We start from the raw sequence: 20,734 nt of genomic DNA on the forward strand, positions 1-20,734 counted from the left end.
CGCCACCTTGCGGCTTGCTTGTTGTTCTTTGCTCTCTGTATCCATTCACTGCGTGCTCTTCTGTGTTTTCACTTGTTTCCCTTTTTTGTTGCGTCACCTTGCTGAGTCAGCTCTCTGTGGCTCTTGCAGGTTGGGCAATACTCTGCGGCGTGTGGGCTAGCCGCCCTTCAGAAGGAGGCCGGGGACGCGACGCGAACCCAGGGCCTCCCATATGGTAGACAGGAGCCCAGCTGATTGAGCCACTGCTACTTCCCTGCATTTAATTAATTTTTAAAACATAAAAATATATGGCAATAATTGTCCTTCAAAGACAATAAGGATTTATTAAAAACATTTGTCACAATGTTGTATGAGAATAGAGTATGGTAGGTACCACAGTGGGGCAAGACTGAAGTTGTATAATGTGGCACAACCACTCTTGAAATCTGTTTGGCATGTGAACATGCACATCTCCTTTAAGTCCCAGAAATTCACCTTAGAGAACAAGGTCCATGTTAGGAGGATGCATTAAAAATACTTACCGCAGTATTGTTTACAACAGCAAAAAATAAATCACCCAAAGGTCTACAGACAATACAATACATACATGACACGTGCATAAATATATATATATTACATATAGTTTAAATTCATCCAATTTAATGAAAAAGAACCACAGCTACAGGGATCAACATGGATAAATCTCAAAAGAAAGTCACAAAAGAACATATACAGTATGAATTCTACTTTACAAAGGTCAAATCCCTGCAAATTATTGTTTAGGTAGAAACACAAAGATGGTATTAAAATGATAGAGAAAAAAGTAAGGGCACGGTTAACATGAACCTTAGGAGACGGGTGTCCTCTTGGGGGGGTTGTGGGGGAGGGATATGTAAACAGGAAAAAGGGTCATAGGGTCAAGTTCAATTTCTTATCCTAAGTTTTACATACTGGGGTGTTTTGTGTTATTTTTTAAACAGGATACCTTTTATGTATTGCATTTCACAATTTACAAACACTTTAAAAGTAAAGACTATGGAATAAATTACACAGTAAAATATACTAAATATATGTGTTTAAAATGTATGATGAATAAGTCCTCTTTTAGTCATACTAATCTCTTAGGAGTTAATGTTAAATATCTCAATTTGAGGCCCTACTTAAAAGTGTAGCTAGACTCAAAAGGCCCTCAGGCCACCCCCTGCAACGGGTCCTGATTTAGTCTCCCTTATCCTCACTGGTTCCTACCACGGATGAGACAGAGAGCACAGGACAGTTAGGAGGAAAGCGCGAAAGCGCGGAACTTCCCCCAGGTCACAGGTTAAGTCCCCGTCGGCCTGCCAACAACCACTCTTGCCCTTTAGGCCTGGGGATTGGAGGGGGTATTCCCCCTCAGCCTGCTGGAGAGGAACCGGGAGGAAGTCCCAGCCTGGCCAGCTTGAAGGGAGCTCCAGAACCGTCAGCCAGTGGCTGGCGAGATGAGACTCCTTCCTATGTCCTTTTAACCAGCCTCACATGGAAGTTTTACAAGCAGTATTCTACAGTTTGTGAGTGGCATTTTCCTTTCATTCCAACTGAAACCATGCATTTCAATATCTGCTGTTGTTCTTGCCGTGCTGCACAGCTGTAAGAAGGTTTGCTGTTGAAACAACTGGCCCTTCCAATTTTCCTTCCTCCCTTCCTCCTCTCCCTCCCTCCCTCCCTCCTTTCTTCCTTTCTTTCTTAATGATAGAAACTTAACCTTGGAGATGCCAAGGACCTAACTCCTTCAACTTTCCACCTCTCCAACCCTGATTATTTTCATTTCTAAAAGCTGGGGATTGTTAACAATAAGCTCTCCTCTGTAATATTCTAGACAAACCTTTGATTCTGAACCAATTGGGAAAAATGGCCTGAATTAATAAATGTGTTCAAATATTTTAATGTCCAAGAAAGATTATATTTATTTTGTGGCAATATACATAAGTCTTCCATGACATACACACACACATAAAGCCACAAATGAATAGATTCCCTTTGAGATTAAGCACCCCTGTGGGCCATGTTCCCTTGGAACTTTCATTTCCCCTGCAGGGAGCCCTGCATCCTTTACCAGGTGTACCCAGTAGGAACCTGATTCTTCACAGATACTCAGTGTATTCCCCCCACTGCCACTACCTCTTCCAACCCACAGTTCTAAGGCAGCCACCACACCTGCTTCCTTACGGGGGACCGCCGGTGGCTAGCATAGCATGCAGAGTCAGTTTTCTGGAGTCCACTATTTCTAGGAAAGGACTGTGGAATTCCAACTCAACCTGGTTACCAGGATTAAAGTACAACATGAGATTCCAACTCAGCCTGGTTAAACCTGGGATTACTTCCAAGCTCACAGGGAAGTGAAAGTTGGGAGAATTGGCTCTTTTCCAGCCACTAGCCAGCACACTCAAATTTTGGTATTTGTTCATTTCTTAAATCACAGATGATTTACATTTTTGAAGGGCCAAACAGTAAGGAGTTTGGCAATTCATTAGGAGTTCAGCCGGTTTAAATACCTAGAAACTCACTGAGAAATTAGGGAATGATTTGGACAAGCACAAAGATAACTATTAAGCCTCTAAGAACACAAAAATAACATGTATTTCTCTAAAGCATCTCATGGGATATTAATTACCACAAAGCTCTACAACACATATTTACACACACTGACTGAAATGGGAGAGTGGGGACAAGACTCACCAAAAGCCACACAACACATCAGAGAGCAGACCAGGCCCAGCAGCAGCTCACCTTCCTGCCCGGCAGGCACTGAGTGTCTCTGCCAGGAAGCTGGGCCACTATTCATATAGTACCTGCCGTGTGACTCACCCTGGACTTTGGTGGAGATACTGCTCACATTATCTCCAGGCATTCCTGTGTTTGTCTCAGAGAAACTCCACACCCCCGGCTGTAACTACTACAATTGCCGGCAATAATACACTGTATTCAACGTTTCTGCTGTACAAATGTGCTCTTTGTGCTGGCAGCAGAAAAGATACATTCTATATCTTTGCAGAGAGGCAGACTAGAAGGGAGTCCTGTGATCACACAACTATGGGATGGCAAGGGAACCTTAGAGGACATTCAGTCTGGTGCTCCTGGTTTACTGGCAAGAAAAGGCTCAATTCAACAAGCCCTGGTTGGGCAAAGTGAAAGAGAAGCAGGGAACTGGGCACAAGAAGCACAAACATGAATGACCGCAGGGCGAATAGCCTAAGTGGTCAGAGAGCCTTGGGGAGGGAAGTGGCTCCAAGGAAGACCAGGGTCAGGACACTTTCCTCTGTTGATTCATTCATTCGACAGACGCTCCATGGATGCCTCTGAGTGTCAGGCACAGCGAGGCGTGCTGGAGATGCAAAGAGACAGCCCTCCTCCTAGTGGTAAGGGAGACAGAAATAGTGAGTCACTGGTCTGTGCCAGGAGAGCAACACATAGTGCCGAGGGAGCCCTAGGGTGGGACAGCCAAGAGCGAGGGGAGAGGACAAAGGTGGTATAAAGAGACTTTCTGGAAGTGTGGTTATTGGAGTTCCCAATCAGTTAGCCAGACAGCACATAATGATTTGGAGGATACACTGAGAGGCGAAAAAGGCAGGGAAAGAAAGAACTGGGACAGCAGAAAGGGGCCAGACCAGGAGAACCCCAGTTCAATCAGGCTAAAAAGGTAACTGGAGTTCATCTAACAGCCCACATGGAAACCCTAAGGAATGTTGTGTTGGGGGGTCACGATAATCAGATCCCTGTTTCACACCAGTCCTGAGAAAGCAGGATGGAAAATGCATTTTGACAGAGCAGACTGGCACCTGCTGTAATAATCTAAGGCAAGAGCTGGTGAGGGTGGGACATAGAGAAGTAGTAGGCAAGGAAAGAGGAGCGTTTAAGGTATGTGAAGGAGGTAGAATCAAAGGACTTGACACCTACTGGATGTGGGGGTTAAGAGAGAGAAATCAAGGAAAACTACTTTTCATTTTTTCTGGTGGGTTGATAAGATCTTTCACAAGATAGGTAACTGAGATGCGGGAGGAAGAGGAGACTTGGGGTAGAGGAGGAATTCAGCTTCAGACATGATGCATTTGAGTTTCGTGAGGGACACTTAAGCACGGATGTCCAGCAGACAGTTGAATATACAGGTCAAAGCTCAAAGATTAAAAGGGGCTGAAGAAACAGAATTGGGCCCGCCAGAGTAGCTGAAATCATGCAAGGTGTGAGATGAGTAGTGAGCTGAGGTCAAAACACGGAAGAAGCCCGTATTTAAGGGCAGTAAGGAAGAGAGGCTGCAAAAGAGACAGAAGGAAGCACCACAGAAGCTTAGAGCCACAGACCAAGGGGGCAGAGGCTGCCTTTTCAAGGCAGAAAGGGTCCAACAGCATTATATGCTGTCGAAAGGGCTGAAAGGGTCCCTTGGCAATAACCAGGAAGAACTGCAGTCGTCTTGGTGCAAGCAGCTTCAGTGAAGCAGGAGGGCAAAGCCAGACAGCAGTGGTCAGGGGTCAGCCAAGGGTGAGGAGGCAGAAGCAAGGCCGCGGAAGAGTTTTTGTTTATTGCCTCTAACAGAAGAGGGGGAGTAAGCTCCTTGGGGCAGGCAGTTTATGTGGAAAGGACCTGCCTCCACATCTACTGGAAAAGAGGCAGAAGAAATGTCCTGGCTATAACCCAAGGTTTTTATGAAAATGTCTTATAAATGGGATGAATGCAAAGAATATTAATCAAAGACAGAGTTGGTTAACGATGAGTTCTAGAATCCACGTCTCCCAACACCTGGTGTGCTAAATTTTCTACTCAGTCTCACAATTCTTATCAATCCCAAATGGTAGAATACTCTGGTAAATAACACAGTGGACACATATTATATTCTGTCTGGGTCATTTTTGAATGACCTTGGAGCAGGACATTTAGTATTATTTTTCTAAAAATTAAAAAAAAAAAAAAAAAGTAACATTAGACCAGAAGCAAAACCAATAACATTGTACCCAAAACTAGAAACTTTCTATTGCATATCACTGACTTCACAGAAAAAAATTTACTAAGGACAATGTGAAAGAAGATAAGTTTATTAAGAGCATGTCAAAATTAAATCAAATAATTATAAAAATACACTTCATTTCTCAATGTCAGTCAAAAAAAAAAAACAAGTACGAGTATGGGGAACGGAGAAATAGAGAAAGAAAGAAAATGATGGGGGAGGAATTGAAGGGTTCAAGGAAGGGCAAAAAGGTCAGAGAACAGTGAAGAGATAGCTAGAGAATGGTATGCAAAACGTAACAATTATCCCCTGTTGCTATTAACAATTTGTAAGCTATGCGTTTTCATAACCTTTCACAGAAGGGAAGACAGCACGAACAGAGGGATGGCCAACAAGTGACGAGGGATGACTCCACTGCCCGCTTCTTCCAAGGGCAGGCATCCTTAATCAGCTGTTATAAGGAGGCCAGATGCTGCCTCAGTATCCTCAACACCATCTTCCTTCCAGACAGCTACTCCCAGTTGATTGAGATGTGGCACACAGATGGGACCCATTAATTCACATCTGTTCTATTGATCTCTGCCACCTCCAAACTTTCTCAGCACTTGAAATCTTTGCCTTCGGAGCACTTTACTGAGAGGGTATGCATGAACTTTAGGGTCAGGCAGATGTGATCAAATCCCAGCTCTGCCACTTTTGTCGCAGTATGACCTTGAGCAAGTAAATTAACATTTCTGAGACTTGATTCTCAAAATTCCTCCTGGGATTGAATGACATCAGAATAGGACCTGATGTCATGCCTGAAACAGACAATATCTAATAAGTTTCTCTTGCCCTTTTTTGATCATGTACTGCTTTGTATTATAATAACTTGAGTACTTAGCTCTTGCAACAGATGAGCTTTCTTACTGTCAGTCACTCATCTTTAAATCCCTTTTGACCTTCTCTGTTAAATATTTGAATTGCCACAACTCATATGAAAAACTCAGGCCAGAATGATTCAGGGGACCAGGGGTTTCCCATCTTAGACATTGATAGCTAATGCAGAGATCTCAAGATTATGTGCTATAGTGGTATTGATTTAACTCTGTGCTGGGGAAGGGAAGTCAAAGTTGGGGTGGGATGAGAAAAGTGCAGTGGGGTTTTGAAGAGAGAAACTTTTGTTAATCCAATAAAGCCTAGTCAAAGTAACAGAATTCTACCCGTTGTGTAAAACTACAGTATACTGTAATATTTAAGAAGAAGAGGGAAGAGGACTTGGCCCAGTGGTTAGGGCGTCTGTCTACCACATGGGAGGTCCGTGGTTCAAACCCCGAGCCTCCTTGACCCGTGTGGAGCTGGCCCACGCACAGTGCTGATACGCGCAAGGAGTGCCGTGCCACGCAGGGGTGTCCCCCACATAGGGGAGCCCCACGCGCAAGGAACGTGCCCCGTAAGGAGAGCCGCCCAGCATGAAAGAAAGTGTAGCCTGCCCAGGAATGGCGCCGCACACAGAGAGCTGACACAAGATGACGCGACAAAAATAGACACAGATTCCGGTGCTGCTGATGACAACAGAAGCAGACAAAGAACACACAGCAAATAGACACAGAGAACAGACAACCGGGGTAGGGGTAGAGTGGGGGGGGGGAAGGGGAGAGAGAAAAAAACAAAAGAACCTATTATGCTTCAGGGTTGTCTTACTTTCTTCAGAGCCCAATTGGAGTTCTGTGTCCTCAAGTAATCCAAAGCACTCTCTGTTCAAATTTAGGGTTAGCTACTTGATCTGCTAAGCCATTCCCTACTCTCTTCTTTCCCTGAACACTTTGGACATCTTTTTAAGTTTTCTGACTTTCTCACGAGGATACCTCATTTAATTCTTTCAACCAGAGGCCCTAAAGTGAGTCTCTGGATATTTTTAAGTAGGCAAGCACAGCACATAGCTAGCAGTTTATCTGCTGGATCTCAATCAACTGGGCCAGGGAAGCCTTTTGAAAATAAAAGATTCCTCCAGTAAACTGTGGCAACCTTTAGAAGGACAATTCATCTGTATTCATCTTTATTTAAAATATGCACATACACCTTGATCCAATAATTTTGCTTTTAGAAATTTATTCATATATCATTGCAGAAAATAATGTACACAGATATTCAATACAACATTGCAAAGCAAAACAATCACGGGGGGAAAAACTCACCCTGGAAAGAACCTAAATTATATATCAGTAGGGGTCTGGTTAACTAAATAATGGAAATAAATACTTTATGCAGAGAACTTTTCTATAAAGATATGTAAGAGACACAATAGTGCTTACCTTTGGGGAAAAGGATAAGAATTTAGGAGTAGGGGCTTTAATTTTTACCTTTATCCTTTAGTAATAGGGTTTTTTTTCCCTATGAACTTGCACTTTTAAAAATTATCTAGTTAATAGGAAAAAAAGAAGAGTCCATAACTTAGGTTCACACTAATCATCTACTCAACACTTCATTTAACAATGTTATTTAATCTCTGTTAGAGAGAAAATAGAAAAATGAGGTGCAAATAGAAAGTATATAACAGATATACACTAAAATGTGTTTGCTTTTACAATTAATGATTTAATCATAGACTTTAAGAATCCTTGTCTTAGAGTCTCAGAAGATCGGGTTTTTTTCTCTCAGGTACCTGTTCTATTTGTTAGAGACTCTTTTATTATCTAAGTCACTTTAATTAATCATCTCCCATGCACTGAACACGTATATTTATGCTTAAAGTTAGTTTTAATCTGGAAATTGGGGAGGATGTGGGTGAGGAGGATCCTACTACCTTTGTCAAAACCTTATAAAGAAAAAAACCCCATAAAACCCTTAAGATAAACAAATACTGATGTCCAGGACCCTCTGCAAGACTTACTGAATCTTTGGGCCTGGAGCTCAAACTGTTATTTAACAAGCTCCCTTGGTAATTCCTACCTTGCTGGACTGCCTTATGCACACCAGAAGTAACTATGCTTAGCAAACACGCTCTTATTCGAAGGAAACAACACTGCACGGAGAAGAAAATTCTATGAACAGAGAAGTTCAGTATTACACTACTCCAAGATTTTAAAACAAATAACTTTTTCAGACATTGATACGGGGTTTGGAGCTAGCATTGGGCATAAGCAGAGTCATCAGGCCTTCCTTCAACAAAGCTCTTCCGGCTCACTTGAGGAAGTGAGGAGAGGTGTGTGGAAGGAAGAACCTTCTCTGGGATTGGAAAGGAGATGCAGGCAATTGAAACCAGGACTTCTCAAGGTGTGGCTGCAATGCAATTAACACAATTACCTGATTTCTAGCTCTCTGAAGTGGCACCTGAGAATTTGCACTGATAGACACGCAGCTCCCCCACCCCATTCTCATGCCCAAATAAAGTTTGAAAACCACTGAGCAGACCGGTATTTCTCAAGCATCAGATTAAAGGTCATCTTGGGCCCCTGGTATCCTAGCCCCACCTTGCAACTACCAAATCAGAATCTCTAAGGGAAAGGTCCCAGGAAACTTATGCTTTAAACTAGAGGTCCAGGTTATTTTTATAAACAGGGAAGTTTGGGAAACACCAACACAGGTCAAAGGCTTCATTTTAAGATAATGAAACCAAAGCCCTAGAAGTTAATTTACCCAAGGTGACTAATGATAGCTGGGAGACCCGAAACCAGACAAGCTTTTTCCTCTTAAACCAATACTGCTTATGATTGTGTTTAATCATGAGGGTCTGAGTAGCTGTAGTTTCTGATTCACCATGATCAGGCCATAAAGTAAGTAACTAAGGAAGTCTGAACCTAGAGAGAGTATCAGAGCATGCCATGGGTTTAAATGGATAGTTGATGCTGTAAAGCTGCCCATCTCAACTTGCCCCTTTGAGTTCTTTCACTTTCAAAATCAGTAAGATGAGAAATAGAAAGCAGCATATCTGATAGAAAAATAAACACAGCCCATACAATTAAAACCAGATGAAACCGAAACATAGAGAATGATTCAAAATCCTCAGATGCCATCATCTCTTGGTTAAATAGTAGACCCTTTAGCAAAAGAACAGTGTTCATTGCAAGCTTTGGGGTTTATTATTATTATTATTATTAGAGAAGTGGGTTTACAGAACAATCATGCATAAAATAAAGGATATTCCCATATACCACCCTATCATTAACACCTTGCATTGGTATGGTACACTTGTAATAACTGATGAAAGCACATTTTTATAATTCTGCTATTAACTATCATCCATGACTTAAGAACAGCCTGCAAATTGTTGTTGGGAGAAAGAAGAGATCAGTTCCCACAGAGACTCCACATTTCTAGCCTGGAACCAGTATGTCTAAACCCATCGACAAGAAACATTGGTGGGAAAGAAAAATCCCCATCTTGGAAAGCACATGGCAAGCTTTAATTCAGGGAGAGTTCAATCGAGTTATAATTGCCTCTAATCTGCCCTCCCACACAGTCTCACAATTTACAGCTGTAGTCAGTTCCACAAAGAATGTGCTAAATTTCTTTTCTACCTTTGAAATCAAAATAATCTCTGATTAGGTTCTTACCATTACCATTTTGAATTTAAAAAAAATATATACTAAGATATAAAAAAGGATCAATGAATGAATAAAAGCAAAGACGCAGACAGATTTTTTGGAAATAGGCACTGATTCCTATGACCTAATGAAAACCCAGTGGAATTCAAATTTGTAATGAAGACCGATGCCCACTCAGGAAGCCTTTCCGTTTCAGGGCACATGGTCCACAAATCACATTTATCTGGTAGGGCATTCTCCATACTCTGATTTTTATCTTTCTTGGCATGCTTGACTCTCCTATTAAAGTCACAACCCTTTTGTTGCCATGGAACCCAATCAGACACCAGGCCTGTTACTATGACTTCCCTGCAGGTCTAAAAAAAGACCCAGTGACCAAAAGACCAGAGCTTTCTTAAAAAAAAGAAAAAAAAAAATAAGGCAAGGCACTCTAAAAAGAACCCAGCCCTTTTAAATCCACTGAAGTTTAAGCTTTTGTGCAGGCTAATTTGGATTCCAAATCAAAGCTTGCCAATGTTTTATTAAAAAATCTCAAGCGGACTTTACAAAGATGATTTTATAAATAAATGTCTGTCACAAAGGGCAAAAATGTTCTTAGGATTTCTTCCATTTTTTTTCTTCTAAGTTGGCTTCCTGAAATAAGAGTTTGACAAACATGTCCATCAGCAGCTACCAATTGCAGCATTCATTTCCGCCAATATTTAATTTTTGCCCAGAGTTCATTATTTCTCTGTAAGGAAAATATACTGTAAACAGTACAATTGATCCTGTGTTCTGTCATACCTGGAGCTGGACCAAACCTGTAGAGAAAAATGTCTGAAACGAAATGCTATGCTACTGAAGGGAAGAGAATTAACATTTGTTGAGTGCCTATCATGAGCTGGCCTCTGTCACATCACCACCAGAATCTGTGGCAGAATCCACCTTTGCTCTGCTGCCGAGGAACCAAAGCTCAGAGGGGTTAAGTAACTTGCTCAGGCCCTCATGTTAGAATGGGGTCTGGCTCCCAAAGCCAGGGCTACTATTCATTCATTCAACCAACATTTATTTCTGGCCTCACAGATTCCATGAAGTTTCTCAGGCTCCTTATTCTTTATGATAGAACAACCTATTAAAAAATGGTCACAGAGTCCATCTTTACAGCACAAGGGGCGAGTTCCGGCAGTACCCACTTCTAATAGCTACCACATCCACACAGCAGTAGCCACCTCTTAGAGGAATCATGACTAAATGCCCTGGCCACTTTCCTAAGATGACACTGGGGCCACACACCTGATTCAGCCCCCCCAGAGGCAGACTACTGCCCAAAGTCTTCCAACCAGGCCCCACGATGGGGAGAGCATGAAACTTTAGGTGCCTGTTCTTAGCAATTTTAGCCACAAAGTAAAATTCAAGTTGGTGAACTCAAAACAGTTACTCCAACCATGCATTTTGAATATAGTATAGCTTCAAGAAATGACTGGTAAGAAAGGATGTGGCGAAAGGATGGAGGTTAATCTTAAAGTCACATATATTAATCATCCCAGCCTTTCAGCTAAGGATATGTTACCTATTTCCTCATATAAGACTACAACTACTTTTATTAAAATAAATTTTAAGAATGAACACAAAATCCACAATGAGATACCTCGACACATCCACTAGAATGACTATATTCAAAAGTCAGATAAATGTGGAGAAATCAGAAACCTCATGCACTGCTGGTGGAGATGTAAAATGGCATAGCCGCTGTAGAGAAGAGTCTGGCAATTCCTTAAAAGGTTAAACAAGATATGGCCTAGCAATTCCACTGCTAGGAATATACCCAAGAGAAATGAAAACATATGTACACAAAAACACTTGTACACAAATGTCCACAGCAGCAATATTCATAATAGCTAAAAAGTAGAAACCCAAAAGTCTATCAATTGATGAATGGATAAATAAAATGTGGTGTATCCATACAAAGGAATATTATTCAGCAGTAGAAAGAACGAAGTCTTTAATTGGTTCAAAGTTTATGTTTGGGGTGATGAAAAAGTTTTGATAGTGGATGATAGTGAAGGACATTGTGAATGTAATTAGTACCACTGAATTATACACTTATAAATGGTTAAAAGGGGACATTTTGTGTTATATATGTTATATATGTTACCACAATGAAAACATTTAAAAAAAGAAGTATCAATACCTGCTTTAATGCAAATAAACCTGATAACATTATGTTAAGTGAAAGAAGTCAGGTACAAAATAACCACTTTTTGTATTAATTCTATTTATATGAAATGTCCAGAATAGGCAAATCCATACAGACAGAAAATACATTAGTGGTTGTCGAGGTCTGGGAATATTGGGGGTGGAGAATGGGAGACTGCTAATGGGTTTGGGGTTTCCTTGTGGGGTGATAAAAATGCCCTAAAATTGATCATGGTGATTATTTCACAACTCTGTTATTATACTAAAAACTATTGTATTGCATACTTTAAATGAATGGATTATATGGTATGTTAATTACATATCAATAAAACTGTTACTTTGCAAAAAGGAAAAACTAATACAATCAGCTTTTGACTATTTTATAAAATTTTTCCCCAAAAAGTTCTATTGACAAGACAGCCTGACCTTGAGCAGTTACTTTGCCTCTCAGGGTCTCCATGCCTTGTTGAGAAAACAAAGCTAGTACTTACAACAAATGCTCTCTTCAGGAAACCCCTTCTTCACCTTGGGCAAAGAAATCCATGACTTTAAATTTGAGGGAAAAAGAAAACCACTTGGGTGAAAGCTCAGGTAAAGTTCAAGCTACATACTCAGACCCCTCTGTCCACCAGCCAGATCCCACCCCCCCCTCCCCGCCCTGAATCACTTCATGCCACCTCTCTCACGTGCTTCCCGCCTCTCATCCCAGCCTCTGTGCACCAACAGCAGCTCATGGGGAGACTTCTGAACACCTGACATGTTCACAATGCTAGGCTAGGCACTTTTCATTATCTCAAATCCTCACAACAATCCACAGGAAAGCTGGTACCCTTCCCACTCTAAGGTGCAGATACACACACAGAAAGATTGCCATCTTGCATAGCCAGAAAGTAATGGAGCCAGGATTTGAACTCAGACAAATTGGAGCAGTTTCTCCTATTCCTACAACTATGCTTTTCAAAGTGAATCCATGGACATATTCTAGGGGTTCCATGAGTTTTGCTACAAAAAAAAAAAAAAAATCACAGGGATGACCATCTTCTAACCAAGTACTGTTCTGGGGTTTCAGGGCCCCTTACAGTTCTACTCACCCTGGGGCCAGGTGTTAGTACTTCTTCAGTTGGGGGCCAATAAGGAAACATCCTGGCTGACTTCAAATATAAAGGAGGCAGTAGTTACAGACAAAGGTCAAATGATCTCATGTGAACAAAAGGCATCACACACAGAATTTTTCTAACAGAGAAAAGTTATGCTGGAATCGAGCCTTCCCATATCATACAGTACATAATAGAAGCATGTCAAACTCAAAAGAAAATCTGCTTTGTGGTAGTCACCATTGTACTGACACTGTAGGGATAATTTAGATCATCAGTACATTAAGTCAACGTTAAATTGCATTGCCTTTGTATTGTGTACATACTTAATTTGAAATTTTTCATTTAAAAATGTTGGGGAAGATACTTCATCAGAATGTTTCTGATGAAATCTGCTAAATCTTTATTATTAAAGAACACCTAAGTAAAAACACCGATTAACATCTCTGAACCAACATTTTTCTACAAGCCAAGAGCAGGGAGAAATCAATTTTAAAACATGGAAATAGTACATGTTTTCCTAACTAGACTTATTTAAATAAAATAAAATGTAGCCAAGGCCCTAAGTAATCATTTGATATACTGAGACACTAGACTATGAGAAGAAAAAGTCCTGCTGTCTGCTGGAATGTGTGAACTCAAACATGGTACTAATACCTATGCATGAAATTCTTAATTCATTCCTGTTTTCCTTTCTTGCTTCCTCCCACTCTTCTATCCACCCAAACATTTATTTTATATTATGTGCCAAGCACTGAGGATACAATCCCTGTCCACTTCTCAATAAAGAGAGAGACAAACCCCGAGTGACAAGGAAATGAAGGCTCACAAGAGATTTGGGCACAGGGTGGGTATGGGAGCACCTAAGCCAGTGGTAAGGAGAGAAAGGGAGTCAGGGAAGACCCTTTTAGTACATTATCTTACATAAGCATCCAACATCCTTATAAGGAAATAATTAGACTTATTTTTTACATGAGGAAACTGAAGCTCAAATGTGTTGAGCAAATTGACTAGGATGATTTCACACAGCTTGTAAATGGCAGAGTCAGACTTAAAAACCAGGCTAGATGTTCTCAGAGCCCTGCTGCCTGCTGCCTCTTCTTTTCACCAGGTAGGGTTCTTGGCACACCAGCTTATCACCTCCACTGCTTTCATCCCAATCTAAGCCACTATCATTATTCACCTGGATAATTATGAAAGCCTCCCCACGGGTCTCTCCCTGTGCAGGCCATGCCCACCCACAATCCATTTTTAATCCAGCCGCAAAAGAGATCCTTGTAGAACATGTAATAGGCCATGAAGTGGTTTCCCCACTACCTCTCTGACTTCATGTCCTACTACTGACTCTGTGCTCATCATGCTCTAGCCACGTGGACTCCTTGATGTGCATCCCAGTGAACAAAATGAAAATCCCCGTCCTCATTAGGCTGATATTCTAGTGGGGTAGTGCAGAAAAACCAGACCAAGCGGTGAAATTTACAGTATGTTAAATGGTAATAAGGGTAATGTTGAACTATGAAGCAGGGAAGGGGGATGGGGAGTTTCCCAAGGTGGGGAAAGAGAGAAGCAGTTTTTAAAAATATTACTTTTTATTTATTTTTAAAAGATATAGATTATATAAAATGTTACATAAAAAATATAGGAGGTTCCCATATGCTGCACTCCCCCACACCTCCCACTTCTCCCACATTAACAACTTCTTTCATTAGTGTGGCACATTCACCACAATTAATGAACATATTTTGGAGCATAGCCACACAGCATGGATTATAGTTTACATTGTAGTTTACAATCTCTCCACTCCATTCTGTAGGTTATGACAGGATATATAATGTCCTGTATCTGTCTTTGTGATGTCATTCAGGACAATTCCAAGTCCCGAAAATGCTCCCATATTACACCTCTTTTTTCCCCTCTTCCTGCCTTCAGCAACTCCAGAGGCCACTGTCTCCACATCAATGATATAATTTTTCCATTGCTAGAATCACAGTAAGTCTATAGTAGAACACCAGTAAGTCTACTCTAGTCCATATTTCAACCCCCAATTCTGAGGATTCTGGGATGGTGATGCACACTCCACCTCTAATCAAGAGGGGGTTTCGATCCCATATGACTGATGGATGGGACTCTCGCTTGCAGTTGTAGACTTTCTCGGTTCCTTGGTGTGGTGGTTGTCCAACCTCACCTCCTTGTTAGTTGTCCTAGGTGAGTCCAGTGAAACTCTGCTGAAGGTCAGGGCCCAGCTGGCACACAGACAACCCAGAGATTCAAGTGTCTTGGACATACACCTACCAATTCCAGCACCAATTAAAGGTTCAATAAAAGGGACAGAAGAGGCATGTGTAGAGAAGTCACATCTGAGTCCAACTCTGTCACACTCTGGAGCACAAACTCCAAAGTAGTTTTAAATAGGAGACCAAAGACAGCTCTTTGAGGAAACACCTGAGGAAGTAAGCTATGCAGCTACCCAGGCAAAGAGTTTTTCCAGGGAGAGGGAACAGCAGTAGAGACTCTTTGAGACAGGAGTGTGCTTATTGAGCTTGAGGCCCAGATGGAAGAAAGGGTGTGGTTTCTTGGACAGTAGCATCAAGACTGGTGATGCCTGTGTCTCCACAGCATTTGACACAGAAAAGGAGTCATGTGGGCATCTTTTCATGGCACTGAATTTAAGAATGGGCTCCCTTTAGCCCCTCGTGTTGGCTTCTTCCCATATCTTCCTGCCCAGTTGTCTCCTCGTTGCCTACCTTTCTACTAAGTCAGGAGCACGCTGCAGGGGAGATATCAGGCCAGAATCCATTCGTGGGCAGCAGAGGGATGGACTGGGTTTGCAATGAGTCTGCTTCCAGCCTTCTTCCATGAAGTACAATCTCTTCAGTTAGGGCTGATGGTCTCAGAGCTGTCAGACTCAAGGTCAGGTCCTGGCAGAAGGGAACTAAGATTCCCCAGGTCAGTAGGTTAGGGGAGTAAAGAACAGCCTAGGTGTGGCAGTTTGAGATTATTTTCTGAATCCCAAAAAGATAAAGATTATGTTTATAAACTGTTCCTATGGGTGTGATACTCTTTGATTATACTGGATTCAGTTGAGGGGACATTAATTAAATTAACTGTTAAGAGTACGGCTTTGATTCAACCACATCAGTGATTCAGGTTGAGTCCCCACCCCCTTGGTGGGCCACTATAAACAGACACTCACTCAAGAAGACACACAGAGGAGACAACTTTGCCATTTTTGATCTTGCCATGTGACAGAAAGAAGGCTCAAACAGTTAAAGCCCCTGGGAGAAATGGACCATATGCTTGAAGGCTTACCACTTACCTTGGGAAAAGAGCTGAGACTGATACAGGAAGCCCTGAGAGACAAGCCCTGTGTCAACCTATAGCTGAGATCAGGAAGAAGCTGGGCCCATGAAGCCTCAGAGGAAGAGGAAGCCCAGAGGGGAGGGCCGAAACCCGGCAGAGATGGCAAGCCATCTTGCTTCAACACATGGCAACTGACTTCGGTGAGAAAGCAAACTTGAGCTGGACTCTTCAGGGCCGTGTAAGTTTTTATCCCAAATAAATACCCTTTTATAAAAGCAACAGATTGCCAGTACTTTGTATCAGCACCCCTTTGGCAGACTAATACACTAGGTTTTTGTCTTCTCCTCTCAAAGTGCTCATCAACAGAAAACTGTGCTGGATATTTTCCCAAGTTAAGTCCCGGCTATTCACATGATGGCTCTTTCCTTACACTGGCTTTTTCTACCCCAGGGCTCTGAACCCTCACTGGTGCTACTAAAGTGAAAAGGGGTCAATTTTCCAGGAGTTCTCAGACAGCAAAGGGTGGACAGTGGACTCTAAACTTGCATAAATAGTGATAGAAAGTGTGAGATATTCTAAGCATTTCAGCATCCACTGAATCTGAAGAGTTATGGGTGGTTAAGAAATAAGCACAAGATCACAACAAAGTAAAACAGTAAAAGCTTTCAAAAGATGGGAACTGGAATACTTTTCCCCAAGTAGAAGCCTGCCCCACAGAATGCATAATGTCTGCAAATTCCAAACTCATCCTCATGCTAAGCCCCTGGTAAGGGCCCCAGCTCTTAGCCCCAACCAAGAGAATTAAATTGGTATGGTGTGACATGATAATGATGCGAAAGTCCTAAGTACCTGACTTTTGATAAAATTCTAGGGCTCCTAAAGGGTACTGTACTGTCCTGGTTTGAGTCATTTGTGGACCCCAGAAAATTATGTTCTTAAGCTAACCCATTCCTGTGCATGTAAACCTATTGTATGTAGGGCCTTTTGGTTAGATTCAATTAAGGGACCTTTTGATTAGATCACTTTTGATTAGATTTCTAACGTTAAGGGCCTTTGGTTAGACTGCAGGACTCCTTTTACTGGTGTCTTATATAAATGGAGATACAGAGAGAGACTCACTGCCATTTTTACCACGCCATGTGAGAGAGGACTCCAGGATCACCTTCAGCTGCAGAAAGACAGAGAAACCCTATGAGGCTGAGAGAGAGGCCAGAGGCTGGAATCCATGGAGCAGCCTGATGTGAGGAGAAGGGAGAGACCGTCAAGGGCCTGATCACCTACAGCTGAGCTTGGGGAGAAGGTATGCCTGGAAGGGAAGGCAGGGTCCTTGGCAGAGACCGGCTTCCATTTTGCCCGGCCATGTGGCAGGACTCCAGGATCGCCAGCAGTCACTTTTGGTGAGAAAGTTTCTCTGCTGATAGCTGATCCGGACATTTTCATACCCTTGGAACTGTAAGTTTTTCCTCTAATAAATTCCCACTATACAAGCCAACCCATTTCTGGTATTTTGCTCCCAACAGCTTCAGGAACCTAAAATAGGTACCTTTCAGCTCTGAAATTCTATGAAGAAACTAAAATGACTAGAAGATTGTTTCCAAGAGCAAATAAAAATGCACTGAGAAATGGTGGTATAATTTCTTGAGTTTGTGTTAGTATATTTTCTATAATTAGAAAAAAAGGTGACTGGTTTGGGTTACAAAGGCAGTGTTCCACGATAAAAACCTGCTAGTTGCCATGACAATTAGCATCTCTGCTCCTCCCCTTTCAGCAGCATCCTTCTTCCTCTGAGTCAAATCAAAGAACCTATCTGCAACATCCATGATTCCTTTGGCACAAAAATATAAAAAATATATACACACATATACACATACAGAAAAGAAATATCAAAGGGCTAATCAGAGGCGAACCAAAACCTCTAAAATTGGTACCTTCTGTCTTTTTCTCTCAATAACATCCCATAAATTCCCAACAATGTCCCATAAATTAACAAGAGGTACCTCTGCAAGAGGGTACAAGTATGAAGTGAGGGTAGTCAAGAATGCTTAACAGCTGACCCTTCATCTGGTTTAGAGCTTTTGGGGGGGAAGGGGGAAGGCTCTGGGCCAGTTTTTTCCAGAGGGGTCCATATGAGACCAGGCCTCCCCAAACAACAGTCCCCGTTTCACACTGCACTGCCATTATCTGTCTGCAGGTCTGTCCTCCTCTGCCTGGGTTCCTTGGGGACAGGACTCACATCTGACTGACGGCAGGGTCGAGCACAGTGCAGGGTACACGAGGAAGCATTTGAGACGGGGGTTCTGGGATAAGGTAACCTGTCCTTGAATTTTCTACTAAGGTCTCCAGTTGGGACCTAGACTGCTTCCAATTGCCCTGCCTGAGAAGAAAGCCAGGGGGAGAAATCTGGGATGCAGCTGGGATACCTACAAGCTAGCACTGCTCTTAACTTCCATCACTGTGGTCAGGAGTCTTCCTCCCTGACTCTTCCCAGACCCAGAGCCAAGTGAAGAGGAAATCAGAAAGTTCAAGCATCCATATGCTGGATCTTCTCAGCACAAAGGCTGCTCGGTTTATATATATGGCAAGGTTCAAACAGTGACTCTCCTATTTAACTATCACGACCTCTCTTTTTGCTTAAAGTTTTTATTTGTAAAGTTACATATGCGTATTTAGCTACATTTAATGGCAAAACATGCTTCTTTTTTAAAAAGCTACAAAAACACAGAAAAGCCAGAAAAAGAAAATAAAGTCTCTATCATTCTACCACCCAGAAGGAGCCAGTGCTGAAGTTTGGGTTTCTATGTCACTCTCTTTTCAGATATTTAGGCAGTTTGCCTAAGAATGGTCAGCAGCAAAGGTTCAAGAATCAGACCAACCTGGGTTCAAGTTCTAGCCCTTTTATTTTGTACGACTATGATCTTGGGCAAATCATTTAACCCCCATTTGAGTCTCAGTTCTTCATCTGTAAAATGAGAGTCATTGTACCCATTTATTAGTACTGCTGTGAGAATTAATTGTTTTAATCTATGTAAAGCCATGGAACAAGACAAGTACTCAGTTATGCCAGCTTTGTGAATATTCTGTATGTACTGTTGTTTAAAACAAAAACAGCATCTTTTGTACACAATGTTTGCCAGCTTTTTCAATCAACGTGAAAGCATGACCTCCTGACATTGTCAATAAATATACTTTCTAAAACACTGATGATTTGATTCAGAATAAGAGCTGAAATTAGTGATTCTTCAGTCTTTTTAAAGGTCATCTGCCACCATGGGAAGCTCCCCAAATTGATAGAATTTCACCCTAGGAATATGCTCACATGCATAAACATAAAATACACAGACTCTAAGTGAAGACATAGAACCCTGATCCTAATTTTATGTATTATACACAATAATATTTAGTGCATAACATTTTATTTTCTGAAGTAACAAAACAACATTTAAAAAGTAATGGGATTATAGGGAAGCAGCTGTGGCTCAATTGATTGGGCTCCCGTCTACCACATGGGAGGCTCTGGGTTCGCGTCCCGGGCCTCCTTGTGAAGGTAGGCTCACCCAAGAGCTGACAGCCCACGCCCGCGGAGAGCTGACGGCCGGTGCCTGCCGTGAGCTGCCACAGCAAGATTATGCAACAAAGGGAGACAAGCAGACACAGAAAAACACACAGCAAATGGACAGAGAGAGCCGACAGCAAGCAAGATGCAAGGGGGGAGGGGGGAATAAATAAATAATCTTTTAAAAAATGATGGGATTATAAACTAATGTACTTTTTAAACATGAGCATTAACTCTTAACTACAATGCTTCGGTAGTGACAAGAGAAACACAGATAATTCTGTCACACATGAAGCGTAAGATTTATGTCAATTTTAAACTTCTGTTTATCCATGCATACTTCAGTACTCTTGAGAATATACTGACTGTACTCATCAATAAAAGGAACAAACTACTGAGATGTGCAAGAACATGGAAAAATCTCAAAATCATTATGCCAAGTGAAAGAAGCCACACTCAAAAAAGGTTACATACTATAGGATCCCATTTATATTGCATTACTGAAAAGGCAAAACCATAGGGACAGAAACAAGATCAATAGTTGCCAGGGAGGGAAGTGGACTTGGCCCAATGGATAAGGCATCCATCTACCACATGGGGGGTCCATGGTTCAAACCCCGGGCCTCCTTGACCGTGTGGAGCTGGCCCATGCGCAGTGCTGATGCACACAAGGAGTGCCATGCCACGCAGGGGTGTCCCCACATAGGGGAGCCCCACATGTAAGGAGTGCGCCCTATAAGGAGAGTCAGCCAGTGTGAAAGAAAGTGCAGCCTGTCCAAGAATGGCACCGCACACACGGAGAGCTGACATAACAAGATGATGCAACAAAAAGAAACACAGATTCCTGGTGCCGCTGATAAGAATAGAAGCGGTCACAGAAGAACACAAAGTGAATGGACACAGAGAGGAGAAAACTGGGGGAGGGGGAGAAAGGGGAGAGAAATAAATAAAAAATAAATCTTAAAAAAAAATAGTTGCCAGGGACTTGGGTCAATAGAGAGAATTAGCTACAAAGAAGCAAGAAGGAACTTTTTTGGGGGTGATGTAAATCCTCTGTATCTTGACTGGGTGATGGTTACAAGAGTGTATGTGTTTGCTGTAATTCACAGAACTGTATACCTAAAAAGGGTTA

The 20,734-nt window shown here is 41.9% G+C and overlaps 1 protein-coding gene across 8 annotated transcripts in view; it reads right to left on the reverse strand.

Annotated features, from left to right (window-relative positions):
* The window catches only part of TMCC3 (transmembrane and coiled-coil domain family 3), a 332,700-nt gene that overhangs the window by 39,015 nt on the left and 272,951 nt on the right, over positions 1–20,734 (reverse strand). Inside the window, exon 1 of one of the 8 annotated variants that reach the window (XM_004446724.4) lies at positions 2,695–2,759. The exons of the other annotated variants lie outside the window; for them this stretch is intronic. The gene's annotated coding sequence lies outside the window, so the exon portion shown is untranslated. Of the gene's footprint in view, positions 1–2,694; positions 2,760–20,734 lie in introns of those variants that run through there. 8 annotated transcript variants of the gene reach the window in all.

This window comes from Dasypus novemcinctus, chromosome 12 (genome assembly GCF_030445035.2).
Source record: "Dasypus novemcinctus isolate mDasNov1 chromosome 12, mDasNov1.1.hap2, whole genome shotgun sequence".
NCBI lineage: Eukaryota > Metazoa > Chordata > Mammalia > Cingulata > Dasypodidae > Dasypus > Dasypus novemcinctus.